This window comes from Ambystoma mexicanum, chromosome 1p (genome assembly GCF_040938575.1).
Source record: "Ambystoma mexicanum isolate Mex_15411 chromosome 1p, UKY_AmexF1_1, whole genome shotgun sequence".
NCBI classification, from domain to species: domain Eukaryota; kingdom Metazoa; phylum Chordata; class Amphibia; order Caudata; family Ambystomatidae; genus Ambystoma; species Ambystoma mexicanum.
In genome coordinates, this window is record NC_090921.1 from 1,392,682,671 (window position 1) to 1,392,704,582 (window position 21,912).

Sequence of the window (21,912 nt, forward strand, 5' to 3'; positions counted from 1 at the left end):
ATCTTGTCTGAAAAACAAAACAGACAAAAAACCACTTGTGGCCCACTATCAGCCAAACATAGCTATACAGATTTACAGTGGTTTGTAATTAAAAAAATACCTTCCTCATCTAGAGGTGGTAATAGAGATCTGTCACTGAGTTTAGCGGAACAAAGATGGATTTACAATCTTAATACGGTAAATCAAGGTTTGAACTCATCTGTTGAATGGAATAATCTGTTAACCTAACTCCATTCTCCTCCGCTCTATCTATTTAGAATGACCTTATTATTAACATCTGATTTTTACTTTAACTAGTCTCTAATAGTGGACATACATATTTGTTTTTTTTTACCTATAAGAAAGTGATAAAGTTATCTCATCTTACTTTAGGTCTTTTCCCTAATCTCTGTATCATATAGCCATTAGGCTTGGTCTACCTAGTAGCTTCTTAACAAATGTCTTATAGGTTGCTCCGTGTATTGGCTTATGATACATTTTTGAATTGCACTTTTTGTTGCAATTCATTTTGGTATAATAAACATTGTTTTTTTTCACTCGTATCAGCATTGTTGGGCAACATCAGCCGCGCTGTACAGTTGTACCACTGCGTTATAATGTTATGCACCTTTAAGATAGGCTGCAGAACACGTAGCGTCACATTTCTTGAAAGTCATGTGACCCCGGGTGACCATGATGTATGGCTCACGTTCTTGCGTAAAGACACATTTATACGTGCCGCTTCTGCGCTTTCCCAGTCGGAGTTGTATTCTCACACGCGGCAGACGTCGGTCTTTCTTTTTGCAAAGGTAAGCTTCACTCCTTTTGGATTTGTTTGTACGCAGGATACTTTAATTTAAATAGAACTTGCAGTTCTACTTTCTCTTCAGACTGTCGCTTTGCTCTGGTTTTGCAACCCCATGTATTCTAACGGGCTGCCTGTTTTGTTATTTTACAGAACAGGTTTAGAGACGCTTTTCCAATAGGCCTGGCCTGCATATCCACCCTCCACGACCACGCAACACTTTACCGTTGTTTTCTGCCATCCAGTGCTTTTGTTTGCCAACACCTGGCAAGCTTTAGGAATCTTTAGATCTTCCATCGGATAAATCGGATAATACGTCTAACTGAGGTACTTCCAGCTGGCCTCTCTCTCCTCTGTTTGGGCGATTTTCTGCAGCCCCTTACCTTCCACATATTGAAAATAAGGGCCTGCATTTTTTCAGCTTCTGTTTCTTTATTGTCTCTCTTTAGTAAACGGCTGCAACAATTTTTCAACTCAAGACACGAGTCCCGTGACATTCCATTCGGTCTCCCGTGTGTGATAGCTGCACACACAGAAGTAATTATTATCACATATCCATTAGTGTGGATACCACAGATCTAATAGTAATTCATTTTTTAGTATGCTTGTCTAGTTTTATGTGATTTAAACTCGCTTAGCATACGGGGTAGCCTGCTTGTTTGGCTCCAAGTGAGGGCAATATAGACCTGAGTTTTTCTTTGAAATCAGTTGATCTTTGTCCAGCAATAGATAAATATGATACCAATCAAATAATTAATACTCTACTACATCTATAATGACTAATTGAATGTCCTTTAATGTATAGGACAAGGTGATTCTTGCCACTGAATTGACGATCCTAACAGCCAACGTGCTCCCGGACGTTAAAAAAGTAATTTTTAAGACGGATGAGATTTTTACACCGACTCTGTCACACTCTATCTAGAGATAACAAGTAAGAGTTTGATTTTGAATCATTTGTCACACAATGTTATTAGGTCATTTGTTTGTCTTGTCTCCCTTTTCTTTTCAAAAAATGTCTTAAGATTGTCTGTACAACTAATATTGTATATAATTAACAAACTATGTATTGGCTAGCCTAATGTCACTGTGTAATTTGTGTTGATAGTAGCAGGAGGCATATCTTCTGTATAAATTAGATTGTGGAATAGCTCTGCAGTTCTTGCTTCTCACAAGCAAATTAATTATGCATACATCTTTTTAGATCTTTTTAGATTCACAATGTTTCATCTACATCATACACATGACTTAACATGAAGAAATTATTTGTCCTGAAGATGGCCACAACACTTATTTATGAATGGACACTTGAGAAAATGTCTCATTCGTCTTTTGGCTGAAACATGTCGACACCCCATGTCTCTAATAATGTCTAAATATAGGCGTTATATTTATATGAATCTTCTTTTTTGAAAATAGGCTTTATTGAATTACTCATTCTTCTTCTTTTTCTTCTTCCTGTCTTTTCATTTGACAGAGGTTTTGTGTCTCAATCTGATGCATAGATGTATGAATTTATCTCGTTTTTAACATTTATATGAGTAAAATTATATTTTTATGTACCTTTTTCTTGCTGAGTTTGCCTTTGTTTGCTAATTAGTATCATGTTTGTCCGATTTGTGAGAAATGTCTGGGTTATGTTAAACTTTGTGTGACTATAATCGCTCAATCTCTACCTTCCCTAGTTTTGAAGTAGTGAGGGATAATCAATTCTCAGTGCCTTTGTAGGCACCCTCTTTCGGTCAGTATCAAGAAGATACAGAAGACTTAACTGTACAACAAGCAAAACTTAACAAAGATCAGCGCACCAATTTTGATGACATAACAAAACAAATTGTACATGGTGTACAACACGAAAATAAAGAATGTACCTGCCAAAATTACAAACCTATACTGCTGTACGTGAGTGGTGAAGCTGGATCAAGAAAAACATTCTTAATCAAAATCATCAGCAAGTTCCTTCAACAATTGACGAACAACAAACTGTCAGCTGTTGTAACGGCCCCCACAGGTTTAGCTTCGTACAACATAGGAGGTGTCACTTTACACCAATTACTACTGCTTCCAGTAGAACATCAAAATGAATAAGTCTATTACAAACTTTCTGCAGAAGCTGCAATGGAAGTACGCAGAGTATTAAAACAAATGAAAATGCTACTAATAGATGAAGTGAGCATGGTTTTCAACCTAATGTTGGCTTTGATTCACCTCAGATGGCAGGAATTACTTAAAAGTAACAACGAAGAACTCTTTGCAGGGAAACACATTATCGTTTTCGGAGATCTTCTACAATTGACACCAGTGAAAGGTGAACCTATTTTTAAAACCTTAGGCCACATACTCTGCCGTAAAACTGTTGGCAGCATAGGAAATGTCAACCTTTGGCAACATTTCCAATACAGAGAATTAACAGAGAACATGCAGCAATCTGCAGATCTCACTTATGCCAACATCTTAAAAAGTATTAGAGTTGGTGTACTATCGCAAGAAGCACAAGCAGTTTTGAAAAACCGGCACATTCATGCACTTTATGGCGATAATGCATGTGCAACTGATGTTATGGAAAAAATTGCGCACAAAAATGTCAATTGTATGGCCTTAATGCCAACTCTTGCAAGCTGTTTCAAATTCAATTAAACAATGTTAAATAAAGAAATGAAACCAATAATTGAAATTATCGCCACAGACAAACTAGACGTACATGGTATGACAGTACCCATGTGTGAGCAAGCCACAACAAGACTAAATAGTTTAGAAAATTCAATCTCCAACACAGCTGGGTTGGAAAAAATATTAAAATTAACCTTAAATTGTAGAGTAATGCTTAAACGTAACCTTGACGTCGAGCAAGGTCTAGTTAATGGAGCACTGGGTACAGTTGTTGGCTTTCAATCATACCCACATGACAGCAACATTCAGTTTGTCAATATTAGCTTTGATAAACTTTCAGAAGTGAAAAGGATAGGATGCTCAATTGCTCAATTCCTTCTCTTCAAAGACATGTATGTACGTACAGAGCAATTTTCTCTAACTCTTGCATATGCAGTTACCATTCATAAATCCCAAGGTCTTACCCTAGACAAAGTATTGATAGATATAGGAAACAAAGTCTTTAAAGAAGGCATGAGCTACGTAGCATTATCACACTTACGTACACTTGATAGGTCTATTGCTAATTAACTTTGATGCAAGTAAAGTCAAAGCTGATATACCTTGCATTCTAGAATATAATAGACTGTGTTCACTGTACACCCCCCATCTGAAACAATATCCTGTTCCAGATAAAGTGAAACGTGCTAAAAGAAAACTAAATCAAACAGAAATGCAACAGAATCCAACAGCAAATCCCTCAAAGAAAACAAAAGAAGCTAAAGCTTCATCAATTACCACAAACAAAGAAGAACCTATTAGGAATGTAAACCAGGTACATCTTCAAAGAAAGAACAGAAACTCTGAAACATGCACTCAGATACAGAACTAGCTGGTCCATTCAAATTTGCAAATGAAACTGGGGTAAGTTGCTATGCAAATGTAGCAATGAATATTCTATTTCAATTGCCACCAATTGTTAACAATATTTACTTACACAGTACAGACCAATTGTGTTTGCAAATGTTAGTGCTTCATAGAAATGCAACAAACAATCGTGACAACACATACAGTGTTCATGGAATAAGGCAAGAATTGGCCTACTGTGCTGGAATGGTGAGATTCACTATGAACTCACAAGAAGATCCACAAGAATTTCTAATGTACTTACTACTAGTATTGGAAAACAAAAGAATACCTGTAAATGAAATCTTCCAGATATCGTACATGTGGAAACATACATGCACTCTCTGTAACAATGTGATACAGGAACAAATCCCAAATGAGCGATTTGTGTATTTGTCCATACCTAATTGTGAATCCATTCCATTTGAGCAACTTGTACAGAATGCAAACCATGGCAGATTATGTACTATTTGCAATTCAGACAATCGCTCCACCTTACTGATACAATTGCATAGTGCCTACAAAATACTTATGCTTCTACGTTATAATGTAGATGGTACCAAAAACAACTGCAAACTGACTGGATTCACACATGGTCAAGTGTCACTTGGAAAGGAAACCTTTACAACAATAGGTATAATCTACCATGCAGGAGCTACAACCAATGCAGGTCCCTACATTGCATACATTAAAAAGAAATGTGGATGATTCGAATTTAATGATAGCACCATTACTCTAAAGCAGAGATTTTCAGCTAATCTTACAAATGCGTATTTAATCTTCCTAAAGCCAAAATTTAAGAAATAATGTGTACTTCAAGACTACCAAAAAATTATGGAAAAGACTACAAACAGAATACGCCAACGGGTATCTAACTGCCCAAGAGGATATAACAACGACACAAATAAATGAATATCACAGAACTGTAAGAACAAATGCACAGTAAGAATACACCTACAGGTATCTAACTGTTGTTAAAAATCAGCAGCAAGGCAACAAACATAACATTAATTAGAAAGATGAAGGAAACACTCAAAGGAAACAAGGAAGTAGTTAGTACCATAGCAAATAAAGGTTTTGTTTAATCCGACATGGATTTTCTTTTCCCAGACCCAAGGATTAGAAAAGCAAACACAGAAACTGAGCAGAATGCACAGTACACTGGTTTGTAAACTAAATATGAGGGTAAAAAAAAAAGGTAAACTGTCTATTATGCAATGTAGTAAGTTTTCATAAAATGCAAAGACTAACATACTTTTTTCTTTTATTTAAGAAATTAAAAAAGGATACTTCCGCCAAGTACTAAAGGCATTTAAAACATATATGGATTTTGAACAAAGTAAGGAGTAAGTATATTGGCAGTCATTTTGTACACATGCGAACCTACACATCTAATCTATGGTACTAATATGCTGCAGTGGCTGTAGGCTGGCCCTTGCAGCTTATCTTGGTTGTGTAACCTACCACCTACACCTTACGACCAAGGTACAAAGAGTATAGTTCCCACCCACAACCATCGCTGCATATCAAAACCATGGTCCTTGTAAATTAACTACTTATAAGTTAACTTTTGGAATCATCGTCTGCAGCCATGCAGCCAAGACGCTAGGACGTGCACACAACTACTGCATTACACCACACCCATATTCACTTATAACCCCACTGCTTATGACTTCAGTCTTGGGTGCATGGCCTTTGGGCATGCAGGCAAGACTCTGGGTCCTGGGCAGAAAAACCACAGCATATCGGAACCATTGTGCCTTGTAATTTCACTACATACAAAGTTGGTTTTGGGAGCATGGCCTCTGGCCATGCTCCCAAAACGCTGCACCCTCCCCACAACCATCTTAATGATGTTTCATAGGACAAGTGTACCGATATCTGTGATATGCTGCAGTAGTTTGTAGCCACAGGCTACAGACATGAGTGTGAGGCCATAGATTTATCAATGTATGGGTATACAGTATATAAAATCCATAGTTGCTTACAACTGCAGTGCTTATTATTTTGTTCAAATACTCTACACCCTGGCCACTACTACCACACCATATGACATCCATTGTGGCATATAACTACACTACGTACAAATGTGCTTTTGGGGGCATGGCCTTTGGCCATGCACCCATGACTGCAGCCCCTCCCCACAGCCGCCTGAGTGATGCACGACCACACCATATCACACCCATTGTAACCTGTAAGTACACTACATATAACTGTGCTGTTGGGTGCATGGCCTGTGGCCATGCACTCATGACTGCAGACCCTCCTCACAGCCAACTGATTAATGTCCAATGCTAGGGGTGTAGTGGTTGTGGGCAGGGTCTAAAATCTTAGGTGTATGTCCATACATTTCAATATATGGATGTGAAGTAGCTTATAACTCCAGTGCTTAGAAGTTTCTTCTTGGGTGCATGGCCTTCGGCATATAACTATATATAGTCACACTTCGGCCGACGGCCATGCATCCAAGACTCTAGGCCCTGGCCACAACCACCGCAGCATGTCACACCCATGGCGGCGTACTAATGAATACAATACCCATAGGAAAAAGTAATGCAATTACGGCATGTTGTCAATTTCAATGTTCGCTAACACCACGCGTGTCCTTGACGCCAGCCCCTTAGCCAATCGGTATCTTGTCCGTGGACCGAACAGGGAAGTGTGACCCCGAAGCGGATATAGATATCACTAATTTTTTTACACCTAATTTCTGGTCCTTTTAATGAAAAGTACTGCACGGAAGGTCACCAAATTTACAAAAGCACGCTTTATGGACCAAGCCCCTGCCGCAAATTTGGTGAAAATCCATCCAGCGGTTTGACCTGTAGCCGTGCGCAATGTTTTTCCCCCATTCAATCTATGGGAAAAACAGAAGTTTTGGGACCCCCCCTTATAACTTTGCCCCCCCGGATCAAACCTCACCAAGTGTGGCCCATATACTTTTTTTGCAAAGTTTGGTAAGGATTCGTCCAGGGGGCGCGAAGTTATAAGCCGCCCAAAAAGTGCTCAACCTATGGAAACAGCAACTTAACCATGACTACACGGCCACTACCGTGGCCGTGTAATATATACACATGGGGGGGAGTCATGTAAGTGTTGTGCCACCCAAAGTGATACTTTTGGAGCCTTGGGGTTGAGCTGTGATAAAGTTAATACTTTATTGTGAATTCTGGCACAAGTTTCGAGTGTACTCATCTATGGTAATACAACTGTCATGTTATATATGAAAGAGGCATGGATGACAGACCTACCACCTTGTAATTTAGTTGTATTTATTTACTGTTCATTTATAATGCACCTATATACAAGTGTTTCGAGGTGCATTATCACAACACAGCAAATGGATCAACCTGCTTATTTTCTGCTTCACCCAGATATGCCAGCTACACCATGATAATGTTAAAGTGTAGACTCCTCCGCATATGTAAAAGTTATAGCCGTACAAAATCTTTCAACAGCCAGGAAGAAAGCAATGTTCACCTGCTCCATAGATGCGGAGGGTCAACATTTATACAGGCAATTATCCGCAACTGTCATACCACAAGGTTTTAATTCTATTAATGTGTTTGATTATGTCGTTGCAAGAACGGACAGGACTTACTTTATTAAGCTAAGTGTAGAAATGGAAAGAGACACGTTTTACAAAAGACTCTGTTGTATTCTGCCTGTCAGAATGTTGGTGCATGGAGGTGATGCATCTTTGGAATGTTGTTGCGAGAGCCTGAGTGGGTGTTCCACAGAATGGCAGTTGGAAGTCAGCTGGTTGGTGTGCTGGATGCCAATGGTTGTATCCCTCCATCTTCACAGAATAAAAATCACGTACCTCAGTCACCTGGTGGTGTCGTGGTACTTGCAGAAAGGAAAGACCTTACTACATTTTGGTGACAAGCTCGTCTTCTCAAGGAGAGGGCTGTGGGGGGAGTAGCAGCACACAACCACTGTCCCCCAACTGTCCAACATCCGCACCCCAGGGAAACATCCTCCCTGCAGTGGTTAGAGGCAGGTCGGATCGATGTTGCTGAGGGCTGGCTGGCCAGCTGGTTAACAGCCCCCAGTACTCACAGGTCGGGTGGTGTGAGTGGCAGGTTGGAGCCAGCAGGAGGAGGGGGCCAAGATGAATGGTGTCCAGGAACATGTCTCGTTAGCTGACCCATTGGTGCAAGTTTGGAGATTGGCGCTGGCAGAAGGGCTGCTCTGGATTGCAGCGGAAAGCAGAGGGAGGATGCTTCTCTGAGCAGGAAAAGCAGGTGCCCAGATGGCGTGTCGGAGCAGGAAGGTGAGGAAGATGGCGGCCAGTCACACTGACCGCGTACAGGGAGGTGAAATACATTTGTGTGTGATCACTGGGGACATGGTTGGACTTTTTTCGCCAATTGGAAATATACATCTTGTGGTCATTGGGAAAATGTGGAATTTGTTGTCTATTTTGCCAGGTTTTATGTCTGTTGTGGTCAGGCCCTTAGTCTATAGAGGTGCTTTTCAGACGGTTTCAATGCAGTGTGTGCTGTGGGAGTTTCGTGGCCGCAGTGTGGTGCTATATTTCACATCTAAGGTGCAGTGTGTTTCTGCAGGGGTATGCGTGGTCGCAGTGAGGTGCTGTGTTTCATGTCAAGGGTGCAATGAGGTGCTGTAGAGGTATGCTTTGGCGCAGTTAGGTGTTGTGTTTCATGTCAAAGGTGCAGGGAGGTGCTGCATTGGTTTGTGGTGAGCTGGCATGGTTGTTTAAGGGGACCATGTACAGCAATGTTTGGATTTTATTTGGTTTCTGTTTCTCTTACAATCGGGTACTGTTCAGTGCGCAAACGTTTGGGGGCACATGGTGGGAGTGTGTACACCATATGTGTTTGAGTTTATTACTCACGGATTGGTTGTTTCTGATTCGCCTAGTTGTCTGAATGTCTGGGCAATAGTCTCATGCTGCAGATGAGGTGATTGTTCATATTTGTGCTGTTTTCCTGAAGGTGTTGGGACGTGAGTGTTGGGTGACAGACATGTGTATTGCGTTCCATTTCTTTATGATGGTTTACATTCTGGTTTGAGTTATGTCATGGGAATGTTGTCATCTGGTTGTAGGTTGGCCAGATTTTCCTGGTTAGAGGCGTTTATTTTGTTAAATTGGGTTTTTCATGACCAGTCATGAAGTATTTGGTGCGGTTCTGGAATTAAATGTTGTGTTTGCAGATAGTGAAATGGTTGTGGTTTTCAAGTTTGCCAGGATTCGTGTTTGGTCGTTTAGTTGATCTCAGGAGAGCATGGTTTGTGCTTGGGCGTATCCAGAGTAAAAGGAGCACAGTTTATTTTGGTTGTTCAGGTGTGTAGGTTGTTTCCCTGCTTAGGAACAACTATTTGCTTGGGTGTGGCAGGGCTGGGACTCTGGGAGGCAGCCCAGCGTAAAAGGAGTTTTATATTTTAATTTGTTGTCATCCTGTTGGTCAATGTGACAGTCTTGGTTTGTACTTTGGTTACTTCAGTGGGAATTTCTGCTGCTGTTGTACGCTGGTTGTGTGCTAAGGAGGGTGTAGGGAGGGTGATGATTATCTCATTTGGTTTTAATTGGTTATGGACCACAAGTTACTTGTGTAGTAGTGGGGGAACATTGATGGATGTTAGTGGAGTTGTGTTGTCTTTGGTTAAAGGGCTAATGGTTGTCAATTAGTGGCCATGGATGATTTCTTGGAGATATGGTAGGTTGATGTGAGGGTTAGTGGGTTTTGTGCTCAGGTTTATTGACATGCTTTTTCAGGGGCAGTTGGAAAATGGACAGAGGGTGAGAAGTTGTTTTCTGCCTGTCAGAATGTTTGTGCATGGAGGTGATGCATGCTTGGAATGTTGGTTTGTGAGCCTGACTGTGTGTTGCACAGAGTGGCAATTGGAAGTTAGCTGGCTGGTGTGCTGGATGCCAGTGGTTGTATCCCTCGATCTTCACTCGAGGCACTTACCACAAACACCTGGTCCTGGAATGGTACTTGCAGGAGGGAGGGACCCTCTACAAACTCCATCGAAGTTTCTATCTCTGCACTACGTTCACTGGGCAACTACTTGTCATTTTGTGCAACTTTTACATGAAGTGTTGCATGACGAGCTCATAGAACAAACCAACATTTACCAAGTTAAAGAAACCACAATTGTTCCTTGCGCTTTTATTTAAAATTGAGGTTAGTTGTGGAACTAGCAAATGTTGTGAATCCTTAAATATAGAAAAAGTATTTTATTAATTTAGATACTTTCCCCTATCAAGAACATTAATATAAATGAATATTTGTATATTTGATGATTCACAACATTTGATATTTTCAAAAATATGTGGTCACACAATTGTTACTAATAAGAATTGTGTTCTTGATTTATTTAGTAATGTGACACTATACATATCTCTTCATGCAGCTTTAAGAATAAGAGACACACAGATCATACCCAGTTGCAAGATAAAGAAAGGTAATGGTTGGCATCAGGTCCCACAGACCTGGTGCATAATGGCTGATGGAGCGCTGACCACCATCTATTATGGATGAGCCACCAATCCAGCAAAAGCAGGGACACGTGGTTTCTATTTACATTTTGCAGTTCCTGAGTTTACATACCAATGGGCCTTGCAAGGTCAAAGGTTTTTGCTTCTCCAGCCTTGCATGAGTCATTGGTCAAGCAGTCTGTGGAAGTGCATGGCCAAATGCACACATGATTCACTTCTGTAATTCCCTGCGCATTGGGTTGTTCTGGGGTGGTGGTTTCTGGCCACTCCCCCTGCTTCCTGGTTTCCATTCACATGTTGCATAGGAGCCAGAGTGCCTGCAGCAGGTTGCTAGAAGGTGGTGTCAAGTCGGGAGTTGGATTAGAGCAGGGAAGAATACAATCATTTGTGTATGTGTTTATGCGAAATGCAAGGGTGTGTTTGTGTGTGTATGGATATATCTATGTGTACATGCAAGGGGTTGTGTCTGTGTAAGGGCTTGTGTGAATCAGAGTGCAATGCGAATGTTGTTCATGGGGGTGAATGTGTGCATGCGTGAACGAGAGTGCAGTGTTAAGGTTCTGCATGAATGGGCATGTGAATGAGAAAGAAGTGTGCAGGTTGTACAGGCATATGAATGTGTGTGTAAATAGGTATTCATTTGTGCATGAAGGCCAGGGAGCGAAGCTGGGGGGCATTAGAACAGCCAGTGCAAATCTTTCCTTACAATGTCTTGGCAGGTTTACTGGCATTATTTGCAAAACTAGCAAGATTAATGTTACTTGGAATACTAGACTTGTAGTCAGTATGGACTTTTTCTTACAATGGCTTGGCTTATTTTACTGGCATTATGAGCAAAGCCAACATAATTAATGCTCATACTTGGAATGCTGGCCTACATTAGTGCAGCCAGTCTGGATGTTATCTTACAGTGGTGTGGCATGTTTTATTGGCACAGCTAACTGTATGGGTGTCATTACATAGGTAGGACTACATTGGGGCAGCCAGTATGGATATTTTCTTTCAGTAACAATCCACATTTAGAGACAATATTGGCAAAGTCAACTTCATGACTATTCTGTTGTGGAACTACATTGGCCAGCCATTAAGAACATTTTAGTACATGACCTGATTTACTGGTTTTATGAGCACAGCAAACATGATCCACCTTGTCATGTGGCCATCCTGGCCTACATTAGTGCAGCCAGTCTGAGTTTGTTTTCTTAGAGTTGTGCTTTTTTCTATTGACATTATGGGCAAAAAGTAATATGTGTTTTTATGTGGCCACACTGGCCTACATTGGTGAAGGTATCATGAACATATTTTCTTATTGTGTGTGACATGGCATGTTTAACTAGCATTGCGGGCAAATCTAAGTGAGTATAACATTCTTAAATGGACAAGTGGCATACTGTGCAGCCAGTATGGGCATTTTCTTTCAGCGGCATGGCATGTTTTTTTGGCACTAGGGCCATTTTGATGAGTGTTATGTTGGAAAGGGGAGCAGGACTATATTGGTTCAGCTAATATGGAAAGGTTTTCTTACAGTACTATTGCATTTTCTTTTACTGGTATTATGGATCAAGCCAACATGAAGTGAGTTTTCATATGACCCTACTGCCGACATTGGTACAGCCAGCATGGACACATTTTCTTAATGTAGTATGGCAAGGAGAAGAGCTTGCCTACATGATAACATTCAGTTTGGTGATATACTGAATGTGGCAAGCCACATTTTACTGGCATTATGGGCAAAGATAATCTGATAGATGTTCTTACATGGGTGTGGCGAAGACTGTATTGAGGCAGGCAGTAAGGATATTTTTGTATAGCGGCATGGCGCTTTTTAATGGCCCTATGAGAAAATCCAGCATAATGATTGTTTCTATTTGGCCATAATGGCCTACATGTGTGCAGCCAGTTTGGAAATGTTTTCTTGCAGTGGCATATCATTTTTTACTTAAGTGGAGATATTGGCATATATTGGTAGAGCCAGCAGGGAAATGTGTTCTTATAGTATCTTTGCTGGCATTATGGGCAGAACAAAAATGAGTATATTCTCATGTGGCAATTTTATCATATATTGGTACAGCCAGCATGAACATGCATGGGCACATTCACAATGAGAATATTTATTTTACATTGTAAGAATACTGGCATCTATGGTGCACAAAGGCATTAGCAAAATGTATTGGAAATGTTCATGTGCACAGTTGATGACTTGGCGACTGTCAGATTTTTTTCATGTGTTACGCTCCAAAACCGATTGTAAACTGTATTACTTTTTACCAATTTTTTTAACAGAAAGTGTGCTGTAAAATGCTCCATGTTAACCCATTATTTCAAACATTTTCTTCGGGAGAACGCTCCAACCCGCCTGGGTTGGGCTCTCTCGCTATGCTTGGTCGATTTCGCATATTCATGGGAAATGTTTAACCCACTCCATTAAGATCCACAAGTTGCCACTGGTCACATTGGGCCAAGTAATTTCTCTGCCTAAGGAATAAACCAGTCTTTTGCATGGTGCTGTATCATATCAGATGGGATGAAATCATCACACTCAATTATAAATTCTGTTTGCTCAGTTAAGAAGTCTTGATCATAAATTGCACACTTCAAATTTAACAAGATCAAGCCTTTCAGAAAATTGGCAAGGAAAAGCACAAACTGTGATCCTTGGAATGACACATATCATAGATATCTCATCGATATCCACACTGCCTTTTTTAAATAATTGGCCAGCCCCAGAAATGAAATGCTTTTAATTTGAGAAACGTAATCATTTTGTCTAAGGGAGTAATCAATGATGACAACAACTCTGACTTAAAAGCAGTTGAACAGAATATGATTGTATTTTCACCCTACACCACTTCATGATCTTAATGATCGGAAGGGAGGACCAGATTGCGTGTAGCACTTTGTCTGTCTCTTCAAAAACCAACATGCAGTGCACAGCATGGCGTGAAAGTGTGGGCAAGTGTGATTGACTGTAGGGGTGTGGCTTGAGCAGCCATGGAGTAGGACGTGCTTCCCGTGGAGCTCCGGAGGATCCGACAGATGATCCGTACAAACTACCTTTAAAAGTGTGCCACTGGTTCCAGAATCGATCACACACGCATGGGAATGGATGCTTCGCTCATTGTATAAAGATTGAGAAAAATCGTAAGCGGGAGTCTGGAGGAATTGCTTGACGAACAAACGGCAGCAGCTCGGTCCATTGTCACACAAGATGGCCGACAACAAAAGAAACGAAACCAGGGTACCCGAAGAGGATGAATAGAGAAGGCAGCCACGGGGAAAGAACAACAATGGCGAGGTGAAGGCGGAATACAAAAACCCCCGGGGGCCATAGGTCTTGAGTCGTGAAAGCTTGGGCGCTGGCCCGGACGGCAGGGGCACAGGGCAGCAGAGGTGTGAAAATGGAGGCCGCTCCACGATCAGCACGAGAAGCGCTCGCTCGGCATTGAACTAGCAGCGGCGAGAAGAGGTGGAGGTTACGACTGCCTGGAGACCACTGCGTCAGTCGGTAAAGAGCGGAAATTGCGGCTGGGGAGACACTTGGTCGCTGAATCGTGATAGGGAGACCCAACGGTAACCAGAAAATGGCGGTGCGAGGGGCCGTGGGCAAGAATAAGACCAAACAACCCACGATGGACATTTTTGCGAAAGCACAACTGTCTCCTGCGGCCACCTCAACCAAGGGCCCGATGGCACAGGCTGAGGACGCGACAGAGGCTGATAATCGTCAGATTTTGGAAGCCATTACGGAGTTGAAGGAATCTTGGGGGGTTGCGATGATGGACCTACGCACTTCCCTGGAGGCTAAAATTGAAGCAGTGGGCATCGAAGTCTCCCTGCTGAGACAGGATGTCAGGGGACTGGCGGAACGCACAAGCAGCCTGGAGGGCGCGGTGAAATCTAATACGGACACCGGTGCCAACAATACAAAAGAGATCCATGTCCTCAAGCAACAGGTGGCCAACTTGGAGTCTCAAGCAGAAGAAGCAGAAGGGAGAGTGAGGAGAAACAACATTTGTGTGGTGGGTCTGCCGGAAGGCGAGGAGGGCCAGGACCCGACTGATTATATTGAGAACTTACTCCTACAAGGAATCGGGGCCAGTACACTCTTGCAAGAATTTGTGGTTGAGCGTGCACATAGAGCCCTCATGCGGAAGCCGAGACCGGGGACCCCTCCACGAGCGATAATTGCCAAGATACTGAACTATAAAGACCAGGAAAAAATATTGGAGTATTTTTGGAAAGGCAGAACAATCGAGAGGGCCTCGAGCACTATCACGGCATACCCGGATTACAATATGCTGGTCCAGAGGCAGCGGTACAGCTATGTAACCATCAAAAGGAGGCTGCGGGCAGCTGGGATAAAATATATGCTGCTGTACCCTGCGAAATTGAAGATTGTGTATAAGGGCTAAATGCACTTTTTTGACACTCCGGATGAAGCGACAACGTGGTTGGATCTGCAGGGCTGCCCGGATCAAGACACAGAGGAGACACAAAATGGACGTGATAAGTGACTCGGTATGCATTTTGCTATGGCGGCGAGCGAACATCCTAGGCGAAGGCTGAGAACGATGGGCCTGGCTGTAGGAGGCTGATATTCGATAACATATTGCGGATTCACACCATCAGTCCGTCTTTCACAGGCAAAGTGTGGAACACACTATCTACAGCATGAATTGCAACAAGCACATGTACAGTAAAGATAAGAAACATACTACACAATGCATAGCAATTAATGTACACATGAATCATGAAACCCCCCCATCTAGCGAAAGAAGAACAGTGGTCAATAACACCCCTATCATCCCCACTAGGGGTGTTAACACACGTTCGACAGTAGCAGACATGCCACAGATATGGCAGTCCAAAGCCCTTGTGTAATAGGCTGTTACACCGAACCATCCTTGCGAGCCCATGGATAAGGGAAGCAGGAGTGGCATATGTGAGTCAAGGACCCCAAGCTGCAAACACATACACAAGACAAGCTTGAAGGGCCCAGCTGGAACAGAAAGTGGATGCTTTCAAAAGCCACAAAGCACCACACCGTCACATGAAAGCACAATAGACAAACAATTTTAAACTATATGAACTAATTACACTAACTATGAAAAACCTACATTACCTAATTACACTAACTATCAAATAGAAACTTAACTAACTAAACTAAAAGAAAAATCAAAAATGGCCACATACGACCCAGGGGGGGGACGGACACAGGAGAGTGGAGGTACAGAGTGCTGCTCAACACCCACATGCAATGATGTTGAGGAAAAAAAAAACCTCCATGGGCTCAACGCCTGCACAGCCCGACCTATGTGGGAGATAGATTGTCGTCCGAGTCTGGCTCTTCCTGGAAAGGAGGATGTGGCACAGGAGCCTGACCACGCCTAGCCGCAGCTTGCCCCTCGTCGGCAGCAAGTCTGCCGGATGGGTGAGCCTGGTTCTGTGCGGCGATCACACGTAGGTCTGCATGCATGACCTCACGTGATACACGTACTTCCTCTTGCAAGGTGACATGTGTAACACGGAGTTCCTCCTGCAAGGCCTGGCTGGACAATTGTGGCACCTCCCAGCAAGCACGTAGCTCAGCCGAGATGGTACGCTCAAGCTGTGCAAACCTCTCCTCTGCCCGCTCCCTCTAGGACATCATAAGGACACCCAGAGTGGATCTGAGGGAATCATACTCCTCCCTCAGGGCCTCCATGTGTGCCTCTGTGTGAGCAGCAATTGCTCGATGCAAAGACACCATCTCAGCCTGGTGTGCCCTGTCTGAGGTCACCATGCCCAGCCTGAGCGAGCCGGCCGTTGACCATGCCGCCTGCTGCTGGAGAAGGAGCACGGATTGGGCCACACGCTCCATGCTCACAGCAATGTTCTCCATTGCTGCCCTGGCGTTCAGAATTGGCAGTCATGTCTTGCTCCCAATCAGTATACAGCGGTTGCGCGCGGTGACCGCGTTGCTGGGCTTGACCCCTAAGGGACCCAAGGACTGGGTGTCCTCAGTGTGTTGGCACCGCCCGCAGCTGCACGACTACATGCCCCCGTCGACGTGATGGCCCAGGCACATCAGTGACTGGTGTGGAGGGTGACCCTGCATCCCGGTCAACCACAGACGGAGGTTCCAAGACTGTTTGATCCCTCAGTGCAGTTGTCGTGGACAGAGGAGTGCCCACATCAGAATCACTCACCCCTGACATATGGACCTGATGCTCATCCAACTCGACATGGATGTCAGAGTGGTCATTAGGGCTGGACTCATTGCCAGCCAGAGACAAGATGGACTGTAGCACATGTGGGTTTTCGTGGCCTACCACCCCACGACCCCCACTTGTGCCGGGTTGCTGTAGTGATAACAACCCTGTGCCTGGCATGACAACACCATCCTCTGGCTCCATTGTGTCATCATCTGAAAAGTAGAGAGAAAAAAGGTCACTACACATGTTAAAAGCACACAACACACACACACACAGACATCACACAGACAACAAACACATCAAGCGGACATGTCACACACAAAAGAGAACCTGCCATGCATGCTGGGTCAAGTTGACACTGCTTATGTGATTAGGCATGTAGAATGGTCTCATTTTGCACAGAAGTGGGTCAATGCAGTGCAGCAATTTTGTACGTTACGCACTGTCTACATGTACAAGTACTTCATGATGTGTATCTGAAAATGTGAAGGCAGTGCAAGGTCAACTTCAGCCATCACGTGCAATGTGCATTCAATGGCTAGCATGGCTACAAGCAAACCACCCCTCCCCCCAGGTGCAAATGCAGGGATGCCTAGCATGGTATCAAAAGGCTGACCATAGACCTGTGTATTGACAGACAGTGTAGACTAGCATCAATTGCATCATGTGAGTTAAGTGACAACACAGCAAATGCTGATGGGACAGTAAGCAGGACACATGATGAAACCTCTGGAGTACACCCACGTGTGAATAAGACACTACACCAGTTGGACAGAGTCATTTGCCATTAAACAGGCTGAGGCCTGTGACCCACACAGACTGACACCCTTAACATGTGTGCGACGCAGGACGGAGCCACAGTGGAAATGGGAAGGCTGATGAAATGCCATGCAATGTAGGTCCCCTTGGACTCCTACTACAATGATCATCCAGTCAAGGACACATAGGGGCATGAGTGGAATACACATGGAGCATGAATGGGCACTCATGTCCCTGCGGGGCATCTGACCTCTGCACAGTCCAAGTGAGACACCCTTCATCAAGTACAAAGGATCTACCACACAGCATATGTCTGGCAGATTGGCTGCTGGAAGTTAGTATGTACACAGGACGCATGAACAGGGAAGTACTCAATGGCAAAATAGAAGCATACCAGTGTTAAGGTGGAATTGGGGTGCAGTGGGGGGTGGAGGGGCAAGGAAGCATGCCTACATGGAGTACCCGCATGCAGGCAGAGGACACATGCACGTCAGTCATGCTATGACATAGTCCCTGGGCTGAGAAGAAGGTCACCCCACGCTACATGCAGAAGGGCCAGTGAGCTGGAACATGGACTTGAGGGGCATCCTGGTGACCAGCATGTGAGTAGGGTGCAATAGTGGTGATGCGGACAGTCCCCGTCCGCTCCACATGTCCACCATCCAGCAGAGCAGACATGCATCAGGGAAGCATTGCATTACTTGCACATCAGAACCATGTACACGTGACATGTAGTGGCAGTCATGCACAACACATCACACAAGTAAAACACTCATGTCCACAACAAACACGCAGCAACACTCACTGGACTGGGCATCAAAGTCTGGCATCTCTCCCACTCCTTCGACCAATTCAGATGGTATGAACTCCGCAACGAGTGACTCATGCGGAGTAAGGTCTTCCTCCTCAGGTACAGGCCCATTGCCAGTCACCAGAGTCAAGTTGTAATTTGAGGCACGCTTAGCATTAGCGCTGCGTTTGCGGTAATTCCAACACTTTTTGCACCTCATGGCCAAATGCACTCACATGTTCTGCAACTTGCTTCCAGTGGGTATCACGGTGGGTATCCGTAGTCTGACAATTAGGACCCACTAGCATGTCACGGCTGTGGCCCAGCGCATAGTCCACGAGGTAGTCTAGTTCCTGGTTGCAGAAAGGCTTCTTCCTCGACGTGCTGGAGGTCGTGGCTTTGTGTGGGGTCCCAGCCTGTGCTGCAGGTGCAACCTTCCTCCTCTTGGATTGTGGCGCAGACCCTGGCTGGCAAATGTCGCCCTGATCACTATGGCCAGTAGCACTGGTGGATTGAGCCAAGGGAGTGGCAGGTGGAGGGACGACCAAAGGCCTGACTTGCGTCAGTGGCAGCTGGGTGCCCTCTAATGGACCCTGCGCAGCAACATCCGCTGTGGCAGGGTCATTGACCACAACTGTCCTGGTTGGCAGACTCACAACCGGGGTGTTGTTGGCTACATCTGCCCCTGCACTTGCCAACACCCAGCTGTTCGGGGCAGCAGATAACATTACTGCCCCAGGGACACGTGTCTTGGTCAGGGCATCCCTGCGTGCACCTACGGTTTCCCTCCTGGCCTGTTGGAAATCTTCCAAGGGCTCTTCAAGTGCCAATGCAACCTGCGCTGGCAGACCCTGAGCCTGGGTGGTGGTGTCCACAGCTGCACCTGCAGCTACCACTACCCCTGAGCCTGTGGCAGTCGATGAAACAGACTGCCGGGTCACACAGGCGCCAGTGCCAGATGCAGAAGCTGCATCGCCCGGAACCACAGGGGGTGGTGGCATGACTGCATGGACACATGGCACAACATTGTGCTCAAGTGGCGCACCCCTGCCTCTTCCCCCTCTGTGGCCACCCTGGACACCCTGCAATCCCCCTATTCCCTGGTCACCCCGGCCACGCCCCTGACCATGCCCGCCACGAGGAGGACACCCAGCTGATGCGCCCCTCAACTTTGGTGGCCTCCCAACCATGGCACAGATGGAGTCGTGCCGGCACAGATGGAGGAGTGCCAATGGGAGGTGTACACCACAATTGTCCTGGGCAATAGGGGGGAACGGGTGGGATGCAAGATGTTAACAGCCCCCCTGCACCTGCAAGGCTGTATGTGACCCCGGTGATGTAGTGACAGGTCACGCAACACTCAGGCACCCCAAAACTGCAGTAAAACCGTGCACGCAACCCTGCAGCCTACGTGCGTGGAATCAACCTCCCGCAGTACGCGGTGGCACCCAGTAACACGAAAAACACATACGTGTGGGACACGCAGGCTACTATGACCTCGAAAACGGGTGCGATACACAGGGGCACCCGCAGTGGGAAAAATAGCATGCGCGACTCACCGTCTGACTAGCGTGATAATTAAAAACATGCGTAGCCAATACCCCCGCCAAAAGAAGAGATACGTCCTTGATCCGCTGTGAAGTTGTGATGGTGCGCGAAACAACACGAAGTAGCAACACACGTCGGTCTCCACGAAAGGCACGTACAGCGAACTGCTGGCCCCGCTCACCTTTAACCCGTGCTGAGGGAAACGCCCGCGTGCGTCGTGTCACTTACGTGAGTAGGCCCTTTCCTCGGATTACACGCATTCACACGCGGACCTGCAGTTTTTTCATGCACGCGCTGAACCACTATGCCCATGTTACGAGGGAAACGCCCACGAGCGTAGCGTCACAGAAGCGCTCATGCGCTAAGGGCCTTTCCTCGAATTACACGCTGATGTGCAATTTTTTCACGTGCCAAATCACTCCGAATGAAGCTGGCCACGCGAATACAACGGAAGACCACACTCCTGCCCAAAAGGCCATTTTCCTGGCCCCAAGAGCCCTGAGCACGCTCCCACCAGCCATCTGCTGCTGCCTGCCTGCTGCCCACGGGCCCTGCTATTTGGTGCCTGCACATCAGCCATCTGCAGGGGTCCAGTTGCTGTGTCCACTCCTGCTGGAACAGAAGACTCCCGACTGGGATACCATCACTCCACAGCCCAGCCCCAGGACCCATTTGCCCACCCACACCTGACTCGGGGGTCGCCATGTCGGGGTGAACACCATCTGAGACCACTGGCGCCCCCCAGTCAGAGAGGCAGAGGGCCACCAGCTTCAGTGAGAAGGAAGTTGGTGTCCTGGTGGAGCATGTCCTGGGGCATTATGATGCCCTCTTCGGAACATCACGCGCCAACAAGGAAGGATGGTTTAGGATCTGGGAGGATGCAGTCGTTGCCATCAATGTGGAGGAGGTGGCAACCCGCGACATCAAGCACGTCAAGAAGCGCTGGGAGGACCTGAGGTCCAGGACCCTCTACAAGGCCCGGCGCCTACGCGGAGGGGGGCCTGGGCAGCATGAATAACATCCAGATGAGGGTCCTGGAACACATAGCCCCAGCGCTCCACGCCCAGATCCTTCAGAGGCAGACCCATCTGGAGTTGAGCGGTAAGTGGCCAAGCATTGCTGTGTGAGACAGGGCATGTTGCAGTGTGCTGGTAGTCTGATACTTGCCTGTATGTGTGACATAGGCCATGTATGGATGTGTGTGTGCAGGGACATCATGGTCATGCATGTGAGACCAGTAATGTGTGAACCACATGGATGGTGCATGTGCTCCAATGCAACATAGAGAGCTGTATGCGGAATGCACACACAAATGCATGCCAGTCTCTGTTCATGGACTTAGAGGGGGGGTGAGGGATGGGTGCTGCTGTCATGTACATGTATGGTGCACATGTGTGTGTCTGAGAAGTGTGTGTGTGTGACTTTGAAACGCCATGGATGCATGACACATGTCCGTGATGATGTGTAGATTCACTCATGCAGTGCTGTCACCGTTGTATCCACTGTGTCTATCCACTGTGTCTGTGGTGTACAAGCCATGATGCATGGTCCTCCGGTGATGTGTGTGAATGGGACCAGTGTGAGCCATGATGCATGTGAGTTTGAAGCCAACATTTTGGTTAACAGAGTCCCTTGTACATGGATGCTGATGTTGATTGTAGGTGCCGGGACAGTTTCTGCATGTGTGTTGCGTGCATTCACCCATGTGCTGTGAAGGGCCAGGATGGAAGTGACATTTGACAGTGCCACTTATGTGTTATTGCTTCCTGTTTAGGGGAATATTGTACTGTACCCTGATGCTTGTGTTCTATGTCTCCCTCTACGCAGCGTCAAGTGAAGAAGAGGGCGGAGACGGAGCTGTGGAGCCAAGCAG